Genomic DNA, 22,902 nt, shown 5'->3' on the forward strand with positions numbered 1-22,902 from the left:
CCTCTGAAGACACAACGCACTCCTCCAGTCTTCTGCAGAGGAAGCAACACTTCAAAGCTCTCAGCATCTCAGCTCTCCTCACACTTACTTCACCAACAGTAGTTATCCAGCACACCTCACTGGCACAGGATGAATTTTAAGTCGGTAGCCTTCAGCTAAGCACTGCGGTGCCTTCATATTCTCTTGCACCTTCTAACACCTGACAGCTGTTCAGAAGCACTGGCATGACAGATTCTGACAGACTTAACCTGTCCTAAGCAATTCCAAAAATTATGCCACCTTTCCAGAATTTCCAACGTCTTATTTTAAGACAGATTAATAGACACAGATATATAAATATATATGTTTAAAAGGAGAATTACATCAATGTCATATCACAGTCTGTCCATCCTGGTTGAACGGCTGCTGCAAAGGGGAGGAGACTTTAAATGTTTGGCCCTCATTTGGTGGTCTGAGTGTTGCAGCACCCATCACCTGTGGGAACTGGGACACACATAACTGCAGGAAGCCTTTTGGGGGCCCTGAAACACCCAAGCATAGCTACCTGAGGAGCAAGCAAACTGATGGATTGTAAATGCTGTTTTCCACTGGTTGCTCCTGCAAGTTCTTCCTCTCATTCAACTGGCACAGCAACACACCATCTTGTACTCGGGCATCACCTTTCCCCTTCAGCCACATGCCAAAAGTCAAGACAGCCAAGGGGTGATAACCTGCATCCTGTGACAGCCCAAAGACACGCAAAACCACATGACTAGGTATCACCCAGACTATGCTGTTGACTTCCAAGTCCAAAAAAAATCAAAGACCAAATGGCAAGAAACACCGCTCTTTCTTAAGATCAAGCTTCAAGGAGTGTGGAGGAAGGGCTAATGAAGTGCAAAACAGAAACAAGCAGAGTCATCATCTAGTTGTTTCCCAGTTTCACATCAGGTGACTGCATTTTCAATATGAGTACAGGCTGCCTTTAATTAACCATGATTGCACCGAGCCAGAATTTGGAAGGTGTCAGTACCAGCACGCTTTCAGAGAAAAGCTACACTGCCCCCCACCTCTTTCACAAGCCTACCTTGACTCCCAGACCATCCAGGGCTCCAGAGAACAAATTCCAGGTCTTGAACCAGATCTGAAAGCAAAACGAAAATGTCTGGTTGTAAAAGCTGTAGCTTTCCAAGGGTATGGTGTTGTTGGTTTGTTTTTTTTTAATATAATAAACTGGTACACAACATTTTGCAACAGTGTACAAATATAACTCATTTTCATCTTTTCTATAGATCATAGATTTTAGAGCATTGAAACATGCTCTAAAATACCTCCCTTATAACCTCCTCTCCTCCTCCCAGTCTGTTGTCTGCGGATACAACACAGACCAAGTGATCAGATTTGCTCGTTGCTTCATATATTTTTTTAATCATTCACAGAGAGGACACTGTCCAGGAAAGAGCAGCTGGAACCACAGCTGCAAAGCTCTCCCTAATGTGACACCACATAATCATACTTGATAGCAGAAGAGTTCTCTGGAGGAGAAAATCACTTGAGGAGATGGGCTGTAATCAAGTGGGGATCCACCAGCCTTCTGGCACTTGAGGGTTTTTGCACTTGGCAAGCTTTTGTTAACAAGATGCAAACTCTTCTACCCAGACAAACGAACTGAACTGACAAGAGATATTTTCAACAACAACAAAAAAAAAAGAAACAAAATGCATACAGGTATAAAGCTGGGAGGCAGGCAGCACGTCATGAAAGAGTAAATTTGCTGCTAGCCTAACCACAGTAGCCGCGTGGGCTCCACAGGAAATACACCCCTTTTCACCCACTGTTCGGTTTGTGCAGCAGCCAGCTAGACACAAAACCCATCAAAACTGAGAGTTACTCCCATCCAGACCCATGCCCAGACCTGGCTGCCTGCATCCTCAGCTTCCCTGGAAGGAAAACACGCATTTGCACACAGCTTACACCGTGCATTTACCCCCAGCAGACACAGTCTCTGTATTTACTTGCAACCAGCCTCCCCAGGACAGGAAAAAACCACCAGGAAAACCGGGCTGTCGGCAGAGCTGACCCCCGGCAGGGCGAGGAGGGGGCAGCCCCTCGCAGCTCTCACCAGCACCCTGGGAGCCCCAGCGTGGCGAAGGCTGCGGGCAGGGTCCCCCCGCCACCCCAGCCCTGCGCAGCCCCCAGGAAGCTCCGGAGCTCCCCCGTCCTCCTGGGAGGGGGCGAAGAGCTGCCCCCGCCCCTTTAAAGGGAGCCCCGCGCTGGTCGAGCAGCACTTTAACCTCTTCCTGGCTGGTCCGCAGCCCTGCCAGCTCAGGTAGGGATGCTCCCAAGGGGCAAGTAAAGGCAGATCCTGCCTCGTTGCACTCCGTGGGGCAGGATGCTGGCTGGTGTAGCCCAGATTTCAGAGGTGCTGCGTGCTGCAGCTTGAGGGGGTAAGCTGGATTCTCCCCAAAGCTGAGGCTGGCTGTGGTTATATGTGATCTGCCTAAAAGTGGGAGAGAGAGGATTCTAATGAATGAATGTCTGACGACCGCTCCCAGCCTAATGTTCCTAACAACATCTACAAAAATATAGGCAATTGCAAAATGGGGACCCAAGAACAAATCTGGGGCGTGGGCAGGCACATGATGTTTTTAGCATGATACACATAGGGAGCAACCAGAGTAACTCCTGGAGTACTGTCAGTCAGTCAGTGTGTGACACCCCACAGCCTGGGGCTAGGACAAGCAGGACCTGTTGGGTGCAACACAGCCAGAAAGTCACAGTGACCCTGAACACGAGATGGACAGACCCAGGATGTGTGACAAGGGGACAAAACAGCACTAAACTGGTACCTAAACCCACCCTTACCGAGGCAGGTGATAGCCTCCCCAGGAGACCACCACCCCGCTGCAGAGCGGTGGGAGCCGTGCACACCATTGGGGCCCCTTGTAGATGGGAGGCTGGGGAGTGTATCTACAGAAGAGGGGGACGGGAAATGCAGACGTTTCATGTTGGTAGAAAAAGACTTACCCTTCGATGTCTGGCTCTTTTAAGTGCTTTTGAGGTGCCTGAATCAGATGCTTATAGGATGGGCTGTCTGAAGAAAGCTGTTGTTGCCTCCCTGTGAGACGAGCCCAGGCTGCAGTAAGAGCACCCAGGATGTTACGGGGGCACTGGCAGGACTGGGAGATGCACCTGCAATCAGCTTGTTTCCCTAATGCACAGCCACAGCCACACTGCAGCTTAATACCTGACAACCAGAACAGAAAACAGCAGATTAATTATGACATGATAAGAGGGATATGCTCCAGCTCACTGTTCCCCAAATCAAAAGAGCAAACACTGCTAAGATTATTGGTATTGCTTATCAAGACAACAAGGGGAACCAAGGTAAAAGTTAATCTACGTGGGAATAAAACCCTCCTCTGGCAGCCTGTCCTGAGTGCTGTATGTGGCATAGGAATGAAGGGAGGACAGGGAGAAGAGGAGGGAAGATGTGCAGTACAAGCCCTGAAGGGGGTTTCATGCCTGCTGTCCCAAAGGACTCTGGCTAGCACATTTTTGTGAGGCTGTGGCCTCTTCTGCTTTCCCAGTGTCTGCACAGAGTTAGGACTTTAAAATAAAGTTATTCCACTCTCCGACAGGGATGATGCAGTCTTCCTCAGCAAAGGTTTGTATCCAGCAAGGTGAAGTGCCCGTAAGCAGTGAGATGAGATGCCTGTAAGCTACTGTTTCTTTTGTTATTGCTTCTTCCAACTTGGGCTGAGAAGCTGAACCACAGACAGAAAGCGTGGAGCAAAGCGTGAGCGGGCGCAGGAGCAGAAGGAAGAACACTGACGCCTGTACAGCAGGCAGGATAATGCACCTTTCTCCATGATCCGTTACCTCAGCACACTCCTCAAAGCTACCTGGCTGCAAATGCCAGCTGATGGGCATGGAAAACGTGCACAGCAGGGCTGTCCCCATGGCCAAAGCGGGAAATGGAGCCTGGCTGCAGGCAGCACTGTGCTCACTGCATGTCCCTCGTCAGCCGGTGAGACAGCTCCCCGTGCTCTGCCACCACCGGTTTTTTCAACTTGTTTAAAAGCACATTTATTTCTTGGAAGCCTCTGAACATCAGATGGAACTAATTAAAAACCAGGAGGGCTCAGGGGAACTGGAGGAGGGGGGGTGGGGGGGAAGAGGGAGACATGCAATTTGGTTTCCACTTCAAAGTGGTTTAAGCAAAATAAAAGCACTCAGGCCCTCTAATGCAGGCTCGTGCCCATGGGGACGGGAGAGAAGGGGGCACTCAGGGCTCTCAAGTGGCCACTTTCCTCCCTACTTTTGCTCACAAGGCTCAAAGGAGCCATTTGGATGCTGTGCCAGCTGATTAGTCAGGGCATCAGAGGTTAATTGCAGCTATTCTTCCTGTGCCCTCCCATCAGTTTTGCAGAGCTGGTGGCACTGCACTGGAGGAGGTGGTCACAGGCACCCACCCACCCAGTCCTCTTCCTTGTCCATAGGGGCTGTGGTCACCTTCACACAAGACAGTGACTGCCGTTGCGGGATTTCTGGGCCAGGTCAGGAGACACTGCCACGGGCAGGGCTGTCCGAGGGCAGAAGCCCCCTGGGACAGCCCTGTGCAGCCCCCATGTCCCAGCATGGAGAGGCACCTTACAGACAGCCCCACTGCCTCGCAGGTACCCCAGCTGCTCTCCACTGCAGCCTTCCCGCCATCCCTGTGGCACTGGGGTCCCCACTCTGGGGTCCCCACATGTGTGTCCCCGAAGCTCCCAGAGGCTGCACGGTCCCACAGCACTGACTCCCTGCCCAGCCCAGCCCCAAACCCCCACAGCACTGACCCGCTTCATGGTGGCTTGAGCACCCCCATCCCTGAGACCTCAGCCCCAGTCCCGCACCGCGCAGGTCAGCAGGGAGACGGGGGGATGATGCCCAACACCCCCTCCAGACCCAGTGCAGCCAGGGACCCAGCACGGCACATCGCATCCCGCTGCAGTCCCTTGAGCCAGCCAATGTCCCGTCCTCCTGCACCCGCTTCTGTTTGTCCTCCCCTCATTTTGTGTGGCTGGGGGAATGGAAGGGGAAGGAATCAATAAAAATTAATTCTGAAAATAAATAAGGAACGAATTGGTAGCTTGTGAGTGGCAGCGGATAAAGTGCCCCGTGATGGCCCCATAAAACATCTCTCCACACACCATTTATCACCAAGCCAGTATGTCTTAGCATCAAGCTTAATTTACTCAATATTAAAAGACATAAACCCGTCCTTGCAAATTTGGGAAGCGTAGTTTCAATGACAATTAAGGTTTTAATGCATCTGATGCCTGTGCTTGGGGTTCTCTGTCTCTGGGGGCTTGGGGGGTCCTTTGGCTGGGCTGTACTGTTGGGATGGGTCACTCGGGAGTTTAGGCTCCCCAGTACCTGACATTTGGTTGCAATACCTGAGAGGCTCTGCAGACCTGACCTGAAGAGCTCCCAGCTCACGCCTGGGAGACTGGGGACGAGCGATGAGACCCGCTGCCACATCCACCACCCTCAACAGCCCCCAGCCGCTGCCATTCCCCGCGATGCACTTGCCCGTGACCGGCTTGCTGCGGCCGTAGCGCGGCAGCCACTGCCGTGTGAAGAGAAGCTTTCCCCGTCCCCTGTCTGCCACAGAGAGCCATTGTGAGCAGCGAATTACAGCCCCATTGGAGCCTCCTTGGCTGCAGCACAAGAAGCGAGGATGCTGGTCCTTGAGCAAAGCTGACTGGGTTTTATTCAGTTGCTTTTCTTTTGAAAAGTTTGTAATACACTGCCCAAGACATAGTACGAGCTCTGTATGAGACATGAATAACATTCACTCATGTGACTGTTTGTACAATCGAGGGCATTACAGGTCAGGCTGAGAAGTGTTGTAAGAATGATGCAAGGCCCCCAGCCTAGACAAGCAGGGAGCATGGCGAACTAAGATAAAGAGGCATTCACAGGGCTGTGTGGGGTCCAACACACAGTAGCTGAAGGCCCAACAGGTCACAATTTCAATGCATGTTCCTGGGGCTACCCGTGGGGAAACGTGGCTCTTTTCTGGCTGCACATAATGTCATTATCAAACTCACCTTCGAGAGCCAGAGCAAGACCCCCATCAGCCCTGCAGAGACAATGAGTGTGACTTACGGAGAAGAAACCAAAAGAAAGCACACGACAGGCATGGCAGGGGAAAGAGCTGACCCTTCTCTGAAACGCTAGCTAGCCGTGGACATGTCTCGTGCTTCCGTGTCTCTGCTGTAGCCCCTAGCACCCAGTGCCCCCGTGCCCACCTCCACAGCCTCCTGGCAGGGACTAGGCTCTGCTGCACCACCCGAGTCCATCCCCACAGCCTTCGGCTTGGCTCTCCAGGTCCTCAGCTGCTCCTGTCACCTCCTCGGCACCTCCTTCCTTGGCACCAAGCATCCTAGGGAGAAAAGGCCACCGAAGACAGATGTGAGGCTGTGTTTATTCCAGCTTTCAACAAAGAGCCTACATCAGGTAGCAGGTTTTTTTGCTTGTAACAGCAAGGAGAGGAGGAAGAAACGGCTTTTCCCTCCCTCTGCTGAAACATTGCAGTGCACATATTTTGGAGGTGGCATTTTGGCAAATAAAAAGCCCAGCAGCAGTACAGGCAGTGCACCACAGGGGCTGTTTTCCTTTAGTACTTGTTCCCGAGAGCCACTGCTGCTGGTTGGCAATTGTACAGACTCACAATTTGTATTTTTTCCCTCCCCAGCCCGGTCCCTCAGCCCCCACTGCCACCCCACACACCCAGCCTGCCCCTTTATACCCAGCCCCCCGCTCCCTGTTCCCTCTGCACTGCTGCACTGCGGTGGTGCTCCTGTAACCCAATCCACCCCAGCAAAAACAACCTGGCTCTGTGAGGGGTGGGGCTTCTCCTTAATTTATGTAGGGTCAACCTCATAATTGTACCCCTCTTTTTATCCCTTCCTCCATATAAATCATGTATGTGACATTTTAGCGGAACGGCAACAAATTGAGCACGATGTTCTTATCACCAGCTTAATAATTTAATTCAAAAGGGCTTTGCATCATTGCACGCCAGGATCAAGAGGAAGCAAAATCAGGCCATCCCTGTGCAGCCGAGCTCCTGCAAGCTGGGCCAGCATGTCACACAACCCTGCACTTCCCAGCTGTTTTTCTTTCATTTAAAGTTTTATCTGGACTCTGGGAAGAGCCAGCTGAGTGCCCCAGCAGAAGCGAAGGCTGTTCAGCCAAGAAGCAGAGCTAATGGGCTCTGCAGTGCTGGATGCTGCTGAAATGCCCATGAAAGTCAAGAAAAAGGCATTTTGAAGCAATACCTGCAGCTCAGAGGAGGAATGGCCTTTGCACACAATGCCCAGGCTTCGCCCGTTGCCTGGCCAAAGCTGTGCAGGTATGGAAGGCAACCAGCAGGGCAGGAGGAGAGAGTCAGCTTGTGTCTGCAAGTCCCTGGGTCCTTTCTCACATTGGCCAATGCCCATCCAACTCCAGCAATGCTTTACCTCCTGTTTGCAAGCACCTGGCTAACAGAAGGTCACAAAAAAACCCCAAAAAAACCCCAAATTAAAAAAAAAAAAACAAAAACACAAAAACCAAAACCAAAACACCCAAAACCCAGGGAATTTGTTTTCAGGGAATGAAAACTGTCCATCTTTGATCTCAAGGTCTTTTCCTGCGCTCACTATTTCTGGTGAGAGACTGAGGGAAAGAAACGACACTAAAACCAGGAGAAGCGTTGGAACTGAGATGAGCAGAGCCATGTGTGGAGGCAGACGCAGAGCTGCACGGTGCACGGATCAGCACGGCCCACCTCACGCGTGGCAGTACGCGTCTCTGCAGGTGTTTGCCCCAGTACCCTGCGTGCCCCAGCCTGCCTCCCTGCCCCGGGACTGTGCCAGCTCCCAGCCTGCCGCAGACGCACACCACTCGTTTCCAGCTAAACAAGCCAGATTCAGTCTGTCACTGCTGGGGAACAGGCACGGGAGCAGCTCAGCAGCAGAAAGGGCATAACAAAGAGATGTGACTCCCCCCCCCATAGCTGCGGCTGGGAAAGGGCAGCATGTGTGTCTGTGCATGCTCCAAGGGATGCTCCAAGGGATGCTCCTTGCATCCTGCTTTCCCCAGGCATCGTTTCTGGAGGTGAAGTGACCTACAGATGGAAATGAGACAGATTTGATTGATTGCTTTGTAGGAGCTGAGCTATGAAAGTAGAAGCCCCACCAGCATGGTTGTTAGCAAAGCTGGATCTGCGCATCTGCTGGGTAAAATGGTCCATTTTTAAACTGCCTTCATAGCCTGCAAAGCAAATTGATGCTTGGGGAAAGCAGCAAACTCCAGCCAACAGCCTTCACCAAACCCAGGCTCCGTTTGGGAGCCCCTGGCTCCCTCTCTATCTCCTCCCTACCTACAGCATGTGGAGCCAAAGCCCCCCAGGATACAGCCCATCGTCACTGCGTGGTGATTTTCCAGCCTGCCCTGAAGTCAGACATGCTCTGATGTATCTTCGTATCTCATGCAGGAGCTGAAAGCAGGCAGGGAAGAGAGCCCGTCTCAGGTCCAGGTTTTCATAGTTTACATTTCATGAGCCAGACGGCCTCCTGGACAGCACGTCATCTGCAGTGTGTGGGCTTGAGAGCTGCTCAGCTGTGATCTGCACCACTGATGGTCCATGAACATCAGCTGGTCCACAAAACAATCGCAGTTACAAACCCGCATAGTTCCATTTCTGCACAATGGAAAGGGAGGGTCTGCTCCTAGTTGCTTTCTGTGCCCAGTTAAAGTGTTTGCAATTCTAAAAAGTAAACTATGATTTAATAGAACAATGGAAACATATTTACCTAAGTGTGAAGTACTTTAGCACCCCATTTCCAACCTGTCATTGGGGTTAGAAAGTAGATTTTCCTTTTTTTTTTTTTCTTTTTTTTCCTAAAGGGCTACGTGGTGATCCTTTAAAAAGCTGAGGCACTGCCTGGGGCAAAGACGTATGTGAAAGAGGGGTAAGGATAGGCCATGACAAAAAAAAAAAAAAAAAAAAAAAAAAAAGAAATAGATAATCCTGTTTCCTGCTTTGGTATTTCCTACCTCTGACCTAGAGAGCTTGTGTCGCAAAATAACTTGCCTATTGGTGTAAAGAAGACTTACCCTTTACTCCCAAACTGCCATTGTTGGTCATGTTAACGATTTCATCACACAACTATTTCAGAGTCCTTGGTTCTAAAAGCTGTTTGAGGAATATAGTCAGGCTTCCATCAAAAGGAGGGGTTTAAGTTGAATTTTTCAAAATGAAGAAAAGTTTCCATTGGCAGGGTGTCCTGACCAGGAGCGAGTTCTGCCTTTGTTTTACTGCTGCCAGGTCAGGCAACGTCAGGTCAGGCAATCCTGGTCCTTCTCAGTGGGCATCTCTGCTGCAGCCGCAGGGAGGTATCCCCCCCAGCAAGCCCCCACAGCTCCGGCTCCTCTGCACCCACACCCAGCCCAGCAGGGCTGGAGCTGCCTTGGACATCCTCTGTCCACTCACCACACTGCGGTTTGGTCAACTGTAGCCAGTTACTGTTCTACCTTTTTCTGATTATTTTTTTTTTCTGATGATCTAAACTGTGCATGTCTCCTACCACGCTTTCCTGCATCTGCACAAAATGGTCCTGCCCTCAGCAAGTTCCCTCCGCACATGGAAACTAACCCAAGCCAGGACACAGGCCTGAACATGAACTCGCAATCTGTAGAGTCTGATCATTCATGACATTCCTGACCACAGGTTTTGACCAGTGCCAACCAGCACCCTCCCAAACCGTGCCTGGGCACGGATCAGGGCAGAGCACGGGCCAGGAACTGTTCCCAGGCAGCCGTACAGGCAAGGCTGGATTAGGAGCAGATACACCAGCTGAGCCCCTGGGCTGGAAGAACCCTAAAATCAGGGAGCTTGCAGTCCACCGTGAATTTTTTATCTCAGACTGGTTTTGCAATCGAGAGGAAAAGGGGATCAAGGCCAGCACCTTCTTGGGTGGCTGCAGGAACTTGTTCTCAGCCTCCAAGCTGCTGATGCATCTGAGTCCTGCCAGTTCCCGGGCGTAACCACACACCTTGCCCATATGTTATTGCAGACATGTACCCATGTGCAAACTACATGGCAAGCAAGAGAGCGGCATGCATTACAAACGAGGTGAAAAAGAAACCAGAACCCACCACTGGATTCTCGTAGCCCTCTGCTAATTAGGTGAGACATGGTAAGACGAGCCCCTGCTATCAGCCAAGCCAAGGGAATGTAAATATTTGTAGGTCTAGGTCACCAGATCCATTATTTACTGCTCTGTCATATGACTTAAGGTTTGACATAAGACTTGAGGTTTTTGGGGTTTTTTGGGTTTGGGGTTTTTTTTTTTGTTGGGTTTTTTTTTTTTTTTGCTCTGAGCGTCCCTTGATTTCTTGCCAGTTAGGTAACTGCAAAAAGGGAGGGCTGCCTTCAATATCCCACACATGCAAAACAATGATGCTACTGTGAACTTTGCCCATTAATTCCAGTTTACTGGGTGACACAAGGTGTTGGGTGCTATGAGCCAGAAAGGAACATGAGGCAGCGCTCGCAGCCTCCTGTCCTGCAGACACGGGTGCCATGGCAGCCCTGCGCAGCCGTGCAGGGTGAGTACTGGTTCCAGGGGGGGAAATACAGCCACAGCAACAGGGACATCTGCTACAAAACCAGGCAGCTCCCACCCAGGACTTGGCCGTGGGAGTCACAAACTCTCCTTTTCTCTGTTTCAGCAGGAACTTTCAGTGTGCACATTTACACTGGACCCTGTCCACAGTTTCCCATTCCCAATTTCTTTGCCAGAAAGTGGGGCAGGGAAATGGGTTTTTGTAGTTGAAAGGAATATTTCACATTTAAGGGGAAAAGCTGTATTCATCTACGCCTGTTCCCCAGTCCAGGTTTCAAAGCCTCCCACCAGTCAGTATCTCCCTGCCAGGGTGGTGCCTTTTCAGAGTTACTGATTAGATACAATTATTTTAAAGGTTTATTTTCCCTCTCCCTGGTAATCTGGTTTTGCCCACTGGGGGGGATTACACCCATCTTGGTGCAGGCATTTTCCACGGCGCGGCCCCCCGTTCCCCACCACTGCCCATGACGCTGGGCTTCCCCAAACCCCAAACCAGCAGTGTACTGGGAAGTCCCGCTCCCTGCTCTTCCCCTTCTGCTTCAGCCCATCTCTGGGGATACAACATCAGTCATGGCTGGACCAAGAAGAAACAGGACCCCTGTAGTCGGTGCATGGCAGAGGTAAAGCCACATACCCCAACCCAGGTTCTACAGACTTCCAGCAGCTTTGTGCGCCCGTCCAGCTTGGCTTGGGAGACTGTAAGAGAAACAGTGACCGTCTCCCTCCTTTGGGGCAAGTTCTAAAAACACCAACTATTTTCCATTTTCACTGGAAATGTTTTATTTTTCTTCCAGAATGCAAAAATGAACATTTCAGTTTCTGACGGGTAGGGGGGGAGAAGCAGACATTTCCTGCAAGCCTTTTGTTTCCAAGGATGTGGTTTGCTCCTGAAAAAGTGCTTCAAATTAAAATTTCCCACTGTTGCAGCCCCTGACACCCTCTGCTCCCCTCTCGCAGCGGCTGGAGGCTGCAGCTTGGCTCACTGTGAGTGGGTTGAGCTCTTCTGCCACCAGCGATAGGGAGGGGAGAAGGAGGAAGCAGCAGCTGAGTGGAAGCAATGGTGTAGGAGAGCAAAATGGTTGTCTTTGAAACTCTTTGTGCTCTGCCTGATCTTTTCCATGGATAAGAAGGGCAGATGTTTGTTTGGCTGCATTTGGTTTGTGTGGTTTCACGGGAGGAGTGGGAGTGCTGGCGTGCCCTTCCACTGTCCCCCACACTCAAAGCAGCTCACATTGCTGGGGCTTCTGTGCTCAGAAAATAACCTGAATCTCAAAGGAAGATCCTCTCCAAATCCCCCACCACTGGCAGCTCTCTGCAGGTTCCCTGGCTGAACCAGTAGGACCCATCACACCCCACCAGGCTCCAGCAGCCCCAGCCAGCTGGGGGACACAGTTATCGCCCACGGTTATCTTTGGCACACCAGGCACATCGTGGGGTCATCTTAGCACTGCTCACACCAAACAACATAGATACGCTGCTGACACTACACTGGGCTTCCCATCAAAGCTTTCGTGCCCTGGGGCAATGCTGATGGATGCCCTGAACCACAAGGGGTCCTTTGCAGACCCTCCGAAGGACCGTGCAACCCCCAGGCTCCACACAGCCCTGCACTAGGGTGGGCTGCCCTCGGCCGTGGCTTCCCGTGGGGTATCAGAGGGGTCACGCCGAACTGGAGATGCCTTAAAACAAGCTGCCACAAACATACAAAGCTGAGAGGACATGGCAGACAAGGGAGAGGAGATGGAGGAGTTTAATTTTATACAGTCTGTAAGAAAGGAGATTAAATGGGGAGTGTGATAATGCTATAAATACCTCCAGGGAAATACCATCAAAGGAGAAAGGGGGATTATTCAAATGATCTGGAAATGGTAAAACAAGGAGTGCTGGGGCCTGAAGCTACAAATGGAAATATTTCGGGCAAAGCATTAAGAAAAACTGTCTTAGAAGCGAGAGTAATTAGGTGCAGAAATCGGCTACCCCAGCAACGAGTCAGGGCCTTATCAGAGGTATTTGCAGATGGCGTAAGCATCAGTCGGGAGGAGATGCGGATGTGATCCAGGTGAAGAAGAGGGGTCAGAGCTAAGAAAGGCAGTTTGGAGCCCCTTCACCCGGGATGCTCCCATCCCTGATGCCTCACCAGGAGCCCTGGCTGCGCAGCCTCATAGCAGAGCACCCGCCTGCAGAGAGCTGCACACCCAAAGGCACCCACATGTGCCAGAGCCAGCCATCCCAAACATATGCAGGAGCACATTCCCAGGCGCTCACCCTCCTCTTCCCATCCTATTTTCCAGTTTTTCTCCATTTTTTTGCATTCAGTTCCCTACCCTATGACCAGTGAAAACAAAGGCTGGTGGAGCCATATGCTGACTTTTCTAATCCAGGATAAAATGCCATATAAAATATTCCAGCCAGCTCGCCACTGTGTAACTTGGCAGAGTAGCGTAAGTAACTAATGAGTAAAGCTGAAGTTGGCTGTGTAATTAAAAGTGATATATTTTTATATATAAATGATGAGTTTTCCATCCCCAAAGCTGATAAATTTCTCAGGCTAAATTTCTCAAGCTAAGAGCCTTTTGTGGCCACATTTTTACACAGCACTATTTATTTTTCTCTGCTCCCCTCCAAAAAAAATGACCAGTTTTCCCATCTACTTAATGGGCTGTAAATACTTTTCTGCTAAGATGAAAAGTCCATTTGATTTGCATTAAATCTTCATCATTACAAGCTCTCAGCTGCAGCAAGGCCCGGATACTGACACAGAGTACTGCATCTCTTTCTGGAAACCTCCCCTTAAAGATCCTAAGGGGGAAGAAAAAAAAGGGGCAGTCAAAGGGAGAATGAAAACCTATGGCACTTCTTGGTATTGAGATACAAATACTTGCAGGTAAAGGTATTGCTGGTCCTGGGGTCTTCTTCACAGCCCTGGTGCTGCTGAATGGGATGCCGTCCTGTCCCAGAGCATCTTTGCTGCAGAAGTCCCCCAGAAAACAGCGCTGAGAACCAGGTAGGGTCAGGCCACAATGGCTGGTGCAACTGGACACCCAGGCCACGTGCAGGGCAGGGCTGTCACACAGTTGTTCCAACCCTTGGGAGCAGAGAGGACCAAGGAGAAGGGATCTACTACCACCCAAGGTAGCCCAGCAGGGACAGCCAGGGAGCTGCTGCTGCTGAGCTCCCCATCCTGACATGCTCTGCTTTACAGCAAACACGCAACACTCCTCTTTCACTCATTTCTTCTTAATGACTGAGGCTTTTGCATAGAAGCAGGTTCATCGCTGAGTGTTCAGAATTCAGGCTTTCCTGGTACCTTTTTTCTGACCCACCTTTAATGCCTGAAGTGGAACCAGACAGATTTGTTCACGACTTCCAACACTTTCGAGTCATTAAAATACGTTTTTTTTCAGGCAAGACTGGGGTCTTTCCAAAACACTTTGTTTCATTAAAACCTTCATGTGTTCCTGAATGTTTTTTACACACAGAGCAGTACAACAAGCAAAGTGTTTCCTTCCCTGTATCTTGTCCCAACATTCTACACCGTGTGTCACCTGCAGGCCAGCCCCTTTTGATTGAGATACATTAAAGTACCCTAGAAACAAGATCTCACGTGCAGAGGAGCCGGGTCTGCCCCGAGCAGTGCCGTGGAGCGGGATGGAAGGTCCTGTCTGCGCTGCGGCTGTCCCACACACCCGATATTGCTGCCGCTCATCTCTTTGTCTCAGTCCATGTCCTGGAGGTACTCAGCCTGCTGCTGCTTCCTTCAGCTTGAGAAGATCTGGCACCAGGTTCAAGTCCTTTTATTACTTCTCTCCGACTGCACAGGACCCAACATGTGCTGCTTCCCCAGGCAGAAGCAGGGTTTGAAGCCCCCCAGGATTTGCTCCCTGGGGCGTCCCCACAGAGCCACAGCCCGTCCTTGCTTCCCCCCAAAATCTGCCCCTACAAATCCAGAGGGCAATGCTGTCAGCAGTACAAACATGTTTATTAAGTGACAACAAGCCTGTTCCTTTCCAGCTCCACTTTGACTCCTTGTCTCCATTTCTCAGGTTCATTAGCTTTCTTATTCCTCCCTCCAGTCTTTTCCTCCCTCCTACAATCCCACTGCCTGGTGAAGTGACCAGCAGCAGCGAGAAGCCAAGTGCCCCATTTGCCGCTCGCCCAGGAGCGGTACCTGCTGCACGCTCACGGCACCGGCCCCTTCCAGCCCCGTGCTGGAGAAGGTTGAGTTTCATTACTAGCATCAGACTCAGATCAGGCAGAGGAAAGTAAAGATGAATGAAATGACACCAAATGATGCCTGATTTTTCCTAACGAGTCAATAAACTCACCGGGCCACAGCAGAGCTGTCAGACTGAGTCCTTGCTAAGAGCCAGACAACGGGACTTTGACCAGGACTCACATCATAAGATTTTCAGAGCCATCTTCCTCTAACCCCAGCCCAACCAAGTCCCCATGCTCTATTGCTCTGTCTACCTGCATCACCCGCCAGCTGGACACGATCCCCACCACTGTCACTTCCCTCCAGAGGTCTGCTGGGACGTGCCCCTGCCTGGGTGTCAGAGCCCCTCCCAATGATCTGCTGGACACAGATCATCAGAGAAAAACTATCCCCAAGCACAGGGCAGCCCTTGGTGCAAACAGCAGCTTTCACTGGGGATGGGATACCTGGGAGGTATTTCTGAATCCATCCGTCGGAGGAATCCGTCTGTCTGCGCTGCAAAGCTGCGCAGGTACAAGTGCTCAGCGCAGGCGCTAGTGCAAAGCAAGCAGGAGACATTCAATTCATGTCCACGCACAAGCATATAGACGTGTGCGTTACCTGTGCCTGCATTGCTGTCCTTCCGGCCCCTACACCCCACGCTAGGTAGTGGCATCTCCTTTGAACAGTCTCCCACTTGTATCAATCCCAGCTTAAACTCCCCTGAAAGACAGAAGAGGACAGAAGAAAGTTCGTTGCCAGCAGCTACACACAGGTCTGGAGAGAACAGTCCTGCCCAGCACCAAGGCTTTTGATCTGTCCTCTTAACGCAGGAACGCACACGCGGGGTCTTGAGCTGCCCTTCCAGCTTCATGCACGGCTGTCATCACTTCAGCCTGCGATCCCGCCAGCTCCCGGTGCCTGCAGACTGACCTGCATCAGTGCTTAAAAGCTGCCTGCTTTGCCTTTCTTCTCAGCACATTACAGATGATTTAGTACATTTTGCTGATTTTTGACAGTGATGAAGAGTAACGTCTCGGACCAGAGCACTCTCCATGAAGCTGGCGCTGAGCTCAGCACAGGGCTGTGCTCCAACCAGAAACCCTGTTCTGTCAGCTCTTGTCTTGCAATTGTCTTCAAATATTCTGTTCCTCTTCACCTCTTCTCCCGCACAGGCGGGACGTAAAGGCTTCCACAACCTGTTAAACTATTGTCTTGCTGTGAACCAAGAGAGGCCACCCTGCAGCTGTAAATAACACACGCCCAATGAATAAAGTAACCCATGTCATGACCCGGACCACAAGCGCTAACTATTGCTTGATAAAGATCGTCTGCAATCACAGTACTGAAGAGCAGGCACAGGAGAAAACCAGCTATCAAGCCTGAGCTCCTGCAAACCAGAGCCCAGCGAGCTCCCCCGAGCCCCCGCACCGGGGAGGCTGACTCGGCTGCTCCACAGGGACCCTCCAGCAGCACCCGCTCTGGGGCCTCGGCGCCTCAAAACCCATCACAAGGGTGCAAGAGGCTTCCAGACAGGACCTTCTAGTCTCGGTCTAGTGCTCCAAGGCAAAACAATGTGAGGAGGCCGGGGAGGTGGGCAGAGAAACCCCCTGCAGAAGCAGCTGATGCTCACCCTGGAAAGGGCTGGCGGGCGAGTCCCTGAGCTGCCAGCATAGCATCCCCCCCCCAGCCACAGGGCGCACGAATGCTCCCACCAAGGCTATTTGTTGTCTATGCCATAAAAGAGTTTCAATCAAGCTGGGACAGTAAATTCTAGTTTAAATTAAACAACCCCATTTACTCACAACGAAGGCTGTTCACAACCGAAACCCTGTCTCGGACAAGTAGTGCTTCAGAGCACAGATTTGGCTTACAGCATTTAAAGCAGCTGTCTTCATAAAAGCTAATAAAATACAGTTGGATAATTAAAAGCTTTAATTAAAAATGCAAAGTCCAAATAGTTTCATATTAACAAGGAAACTTGTTTTGACATCTGAAATTGCTGCACAAGCTAAATTCCCATGTATTCTCTCCAGGCTATTTAGAGTTTGCTGCGTAGCTGGAAATGTCTCCTAACTCAGTCCAATCACCATGTGTTGCTGGGGATGTGCACCAAAAATTGATGCTGCTTGTTTTACAACTTCACTTTTAATTATCGCAGTCTGAGGCAGCAGTGGGCTTATTTGCATGCTAATCCCTGAATGCAGCCTGGGGATGGAGCAGCTTGGCACTCCGGGGATAAAATATGTAACTCCCGGGCATGGTCTGCCAAGCTAAAGTGGAAGCTGAGCAGAGCAGCAGAGCCAGCTTTGGGTGGAGGTTTCTCCAGCGCTGTCCTTAGCTGTGGCACAGGGACATGGGGCTGCACAGTGCCACCACCATGATCCCTGCCTGCAGCTGGGAGCACCCACTACATGGGTGTTGGGAAGTGGAATTTGGCGGAGCTGTGTTGGGGATGAAGAGGGGGTGGGGCTGAGCCTGGGCACAGGAGTTGTTTTTGCAGCTGAACGTGGGAGTTGGGTCCATGGCTGGTCCCATGGCTGCAACAGCTCAAGATGAGCAACTTTTGTGGCTGTTTCTCCTTTCTGTCCATGCCAGGGTGAACTGGAAGCACACTTCTCCTACACAAAATCTTTATTTCTGGCAGAACAAGTGCAGGCATGGACACAGCGAGGGGTGTTCCAGGTGTGGGTGCAGCTTGCTGCCAGGAGAAAGGAAGCTTCAGCCTGCACGGAGAGGAGAAGCAGCGCTCTGCCCTGTCGCTGGGGCTGCCGGAGGCTCAGTGAAGTCCGAGTGCTTCTTGTGTCCTCACTTCAAAGCCCCCTGAGGCCACACAGTCAGTCGGAAGCCTCTGCTTCAGCCACGCTGTCCCCTCTGGACCCTCTACAGCATCAGACACGCTTCTGCCAGGGCTGATGCAGGGGTACAATTTACAGCCCCTTTGCTCTGGCTAGTGTCTTGGAACAAAATATTCTGGCAATGAATACGGGTAAAATGGCAGCAAATCCATCAGTGCACCCTTAGGATTACAGATCCATAAGGCTTAAAACCAACAGGGACTGATTTAATTGTGTAATCTGACATTTCTTGTAGCACAGACCGAAGAGCCTCTATAAGCAGCAGCTGTTCCACCCATCACCAGAGCAGCTTCTCTTTTGGTTGCCCACCCGCGCATACACCGGGCTTTGGCAGCGCAGGCAGTCCACCTGGATCTGCTAAGAGGACCTGGTTGTTCGTGCCCTGATTGTGGAAATGGGCATCTCCCGTCCAGGTGCCACTGTCCAGCTTCATCTCTGAGACACTGGATCTTGTTGGACCATTTTGTGAAACACTAACTCTTGACTTACTGGGTCATAAGAAAGCGGATTTCTTTTTCCATTTCACATGTTTTTTATAGAAGTTAAAAGAGAATAAACTTTAAACATTTGGATTTCAACAGCCAGTGGCTTTGGTTTGGCCTTGTTCAGTGTTTTATTTGTCTTTTTCTCCCCAGGAAAACTTTCAAAAATTAAAATCTGTCTTCAGGCCAGCCCTTTGGTGAGCAGTAGAAGAGCAGATTCTCATGCCTTGGTGACTTTTCTTTTCCTCTACCCTACCTTGCCACTTCTGGTTTTATTTTGTACAGCGAGCACAAGAAATGTTTATCCATCACAGCTCCAAGGCTGAAAGAACCTGGGGCAAAGGCAGTAACTCGGTACTAACACTGCCCTCGGCGTGGTGCTGACCAGACCCCCTGAGACCAAGATGCGTTCCTGTGCTAGGTGACCACAGGCAAATGGTTTTTTCAAACCCTGCCTCAGTTTTCCCACTTGCAGAATGGAGCAACAGTGGACTCACCATCTCTGCAAGGTGCTTTGTAGAAGTTTCTTTCTCTTTTTCTTCTGGCTCTGCTGACTTCTGGAGGGTGCAAGTTTTGAGCTTCTCAGCAGCCCGTGCAGCTCCACCGATCCCCCGCCTGCGGCTTGACCCATCCTGCCAAAAAGCAACGGTGTGTGCAGGGAATTTTCACTGCTTCCCACCCATCTGTTCCCCAGCCCTGGGTGCAAGGGGGCTGCAAATGTCACTTTGTGTCCCCAAAGGTCATTTTGCAGCGTGCACCGCTAAGTTAGCCCACGATGGGACAGTCCCCTCTGCTACCATTGGACTTTGACAGCTGCGGTCAAGCCAAAAGCCACCAAGGGGAAGAGGAGCATGGGCAGGATGCGGGGGTGCTGGGGCAGGTAAGACACCACCCAACACGAGAGCACCCCTCGGTCACCCCCCTGTAACGTGGGACCTCTGTGGTGTCCCAACTTGTGGTCACTCATCTATAATTTGGGTCTTCTATGGGGTCCCAGCCCTCAGTCACCTCCCTGTAGCTGGGGTCCTCTGCGGGGACCCACCCCTCAGTCACCCCCTGTAACAGGGGGCCTCCGCGGGGTCCCAGCCCTCAGCCCACCCCCCATAATGGGGGTCCTCTGAGGGGTCCCAGCCCTCAGCCACCCCCTGTAACGCAGAACCTCCGCGGGGTCCCCCAGCAGCGAACGAGGCGCACACAGCGGCAGCGCTGGGGGTCTCCGGGGTGCGGGGGCTGCAGGGCGGAGGAGGAGGGGGCGGAGGGGGGGAGGGGAGGGGGGCGGAAGGCAGCAGCGCCAGCCGCGGGCTGAGAGCGCCCCCTTGTGGGCTGCGCGCCGCGGTCACTTCTGCCGCTGGGCAGCGCCCCCCGCCCGGCTGCCCCAGCCCCTGCCAGCCCCCCAGCTCACAGCACCTTGCTGGGGGCGCAGACCCGGGGGTGGGAGCCCGGCAGGGACCTTGCACCCCGCGTTGCCACCGCCTGCCACCCGCACCAGCACGGCAAGGGCAGCAGCGCAGTGGCACATCACTATCCCTGGCAGGGGTGGGGGAATAAAAAAAAAAATTAAAAAAAAAATAAAGGTTTTAACTCCTACTAAACAGAACATTAATGGATCTACTGCTGGGAGCCGCACTGGCCACTGGACAAGCAACTGTGTGAACTAGCAAGCCTTGTCCACCTCTAAACCACGGGCTTCTCAGCACCACGTTTGCTTACGAGACCCTTTACGCAGACGTCGCTCCCTTCTTCCCCCAGCTACCTACGGCAACAGCGCTGGCATCAGCTGCAACCCAAGCACAGGCCAATTCTTCTGACTCAGATGCTTTCCAGGGAGCAGCTCCCCAAGGGAATGCGAGGAGGCTGGGATCTCCTCAGCGTCTCCCCCAGCCACCTTATCCTGACTATTCTCTTTCTTTAAAAGCCAAAAGTCGGGGTACAGAGGCTCAGCAAAATCATACTCAAACCGGTGCATCTAGGTCACACCATCACAGGTGACCCCATGAAAGGACAAGGTCCCACTGGGGTAGTTCGGGTAGACCCCTGTCCTACCAAACACATCCATTTTGAGGGGCATCTCCACATCACTGTGCCATGCAGAAAACCCCTTCCGATTCTGCAGGGTGCTCCAGGTGAAGCTGCTCCTCAAGGTGCAGCTGCTGCTTTTGCAGTCGGTCTGATCAATGCTTCTGCACCTCTTGCCAAGGTATGCAGCAGCCCCAGGTAGCTCAGTCTCAGACCAGGAGCAGCTGAAGCACAGACTCTTGTCAGATAGTTCAAACCTTCCAGGATGATCCGAGCACAGCTGTTCCCAGGGAGCAGTGCTGGTCACTTATTGGTTGTCTTCGGCTCTGCATCACATGCTAAAGGAAACAGAAAAATAGAAAAAAGTGGGTTTGAATCATAAGATAAACCTTTTTTACTATAAAGGTGGTCCAATACTGGAAACATTTGCGCAGAGTGGTTTTGGAGTCTCCATCCTTGCAGGTATTCAAACCCAACTGGACATGGCCCCGAGCAGCTTGCCCCCTGCCCCCCACCTCTGAGCAGAGGGGCTGGACTCAAGACCTCCAGAGGTCCCTGCTGACCACAGTGATTCTTTGTAATTGTTACAGGACCTACCCAGGAGCGTTCTCCATCCTACTTATCCAACACATGAGCTTTGTATTTAAAGTCTGCACATAGCCACAGAAGCATTTTCTGTGACTGATGGAAACTATGGTCATGCTAGGTCTCAGCCACGCACAGTAAAACTAATTAGCATCTGAAAAATCAAAGGCAAACTATGCAAGACACTCAAGAAAATTAATCTGAATTGATTTTTCAAGTGGATTAAGATAAGTCACATTAAACTTCTTTGTACCATTTTTAGCAGAATTAAAATGACCATGACTCAGTTTAGTTCTCCTTAAATGAATGAAAGTAAACTGAATTTTTTGTAAGAGTCTCCTATCAAGGAGTTTAATCCATAAACCTTTATTTAATTTGGATTTCTTTTTCTTTAGGTTCCTAAGGACATTTATGAGCCTAAGCCAGTCTCCGAGGCTCTCTGCAGTCAGCGGCAGGACACAGACACCTGCAGAACGTGCTGCACCAGCACCGATGGAGGCGTGCATCCGAGACAGGCGAGATGGATGCTTCACTCAGTATCTCCAGGAATCTCTTACCAACCTCCACCTCCCCCCAAAAGGCAAGTCAGTATTAAAACCACCAAACCCAGGACCTACACTCCTTGCCTTTAGCCGTAGGGCAGAGGTGTGACAGTTGGGTGGTCCCGTTGCAGACACCATCATTTTGATCCGGACGATCTCTTCAGGAATAAAAAGAAGGAGATAAATGATTGTGCCCCCACACTAACCAGGGGTCATGGTCCCTGGGACTTGCGCACCATGGGGACAGGGGCAATGGTCCCCAGCTGTGCAGGACCAGCTCCTCACATTGTCCGCAGGATGAGAACCTGCCAGCCGGTGCTGTAGAGGTTCCATCCAAAGGGGGGGTTTGAGAGCCCAAGCAGATCTGGGGCCCGATTCCAGGCTCACGCTGGGCAACGCTTCATCAGCCTCTTGGCACTTTCAGACACAAGGTGGGGCGCGGGGAGCCACACAGCGCGATGGGAACGGTCAGGAGGGACTCCCTGGCTCCAGGATCTGCCAGTGGCTCGTGCAAAGCCGGACAAGGAATGAGAGGCTGTGTGTCCCGCTGTGATCAGACACGCTCCCGTCCGCCTAGAGGCATCCCAGCTGTTGCAGGGCTGCCTCCACCGCTGGTTCTCTAAGAAATGATTCCTGCCTGAAAACAGGGGTGAGGCCAGTTCAGCATCACAGCCGCACTGCAGCGCTGGTGCTTGAGCTCCCACCTCTGCTGACACCTGGGGTGCAAATTGCTTTTCAGGCCTGACCACAGCCCTCCTCTTCATCACTGCTGGTACCTGGTAGTTTTGCCTTTGCTGAAGAAACAGGGCTGATATGTATAAACCGGTGGGATTTATGAGGCTCAGCTACATTACCTTTTGTGGGTACAAACTCAGCCGGTTTATATCTTGCTGCTCATGAGATTTCTACTGGAGACATAAAAGGAGTCAGGATAGGGATAGCGATAAAGCTCAGGCTTTCCACGTATTAAATCATTATCAGCTGACTGTTGCTGTTTATCATTTTAAGGAAAGACCAGGACAAAGCCAAAGGGGGAGGCATAAACCCCTGGTCTTTCTTGCCCTCTGCTCTAAGGTGGCGTTGGAGTGAGACCCAGCATCCCTCTTGGCCTGGGGAATCCCTGCCCTCTCCCTTTGATCATCCCACAACCTGCTAACGCCTCATCACAACCTGTCACTAAAGCCAGGCAAGAAACAGTGCTGTCAGCTCCGAAAACATCTCCTAATCACCACAGTTTTCCCATTCCCTGTCAAGATGGGACCTGAAATTATTCACCAGAAGATAAACTGAGTTAGCTCCTGGCCTGACCCCAGTCTCGAGGGACTCACTGGGATGGTGAGTTCATGCATCTTGTCTCGAGCACGATGAGCAGGGAGTTTGGTCTCTGTTGCTCACACTATGAGTTCATGCCCTTTTTATCTGGCTGTTTCTCATTCTTTCTAGGTCTGACAAGAAAGTCCCTCCTAGATTTGAAACATGTCCTTAAGGGAAGTTTTATCAGGACCTCTGAAAAGTTCCAGTTTCAGCAAATAAAAAAAAAATAAAAATTGAGAATTTGCTGGCCTGATGTGCTCGTTGTCA

The 22,902-nt window shown here is 51.4% G+C and overlaps 2 long non-coding RNA genes across 10 annotated transcripts in view; one reads left to right on the plus strand and one right to left on the minus strand.

Moving 5' to 3' along the window:
* The window catches only part of LOC119158153, a 153,209-nt gene extending 149,988 nt beyond the window's left edge, over window positions 1–3,221 (minus strand). For 8 of the 9 annotated variants that reach the window (XR_005107788.1, XR_005107798.1, XR_005107797.1 and 5 more), the window contains exons 1-2: window positions 1,995–2,184; window positions 1,067–1,123 (exon numbers count right to left, since the gene is read on the minus strand). This is a non-coding gene — a long non-coding RNA (uncharacterized LOC119158153). Of the gene's footprint in view, window positions 1–1,066; window positions 1,124–1,994; window positions 2,185–3,006 lie in introns of those variants that run through there. The other variant, XR_005107789.1, reaches the window with a different exon arrangement.
* A 7,314-nt stretch (window positions 3,222–10,535) lies between these two features.
* Window positions 10,536–18,280, plus strand: LOC119158175. The gene is made up of 2 exons (XR_005107800.1): window positions 10,536–10,626; window positions 11,187–18,280. It is a non-coding gene; the product is annotated as an uncharacterized LOC119158175 (long non-coding RNA).
* Window positions 18,281–22,902: the final 4,622 nt, after the last annotated feature.

The sequence above is a fragment of the Falco rusticolus genome, chromosome 1 (genome assembly GCF_015220075.1).
Source record: "Falco rusticolus isolate bFalRus1 chromosome 1, bFalRus1.pri, whole genome shotgun sequence".
Classification (NCBI taxonomy): Eukaryota; Metazoa; Chordata; class Aves; order Falconiformes; family Falconidae; genus Falco; species Falco rusticolus.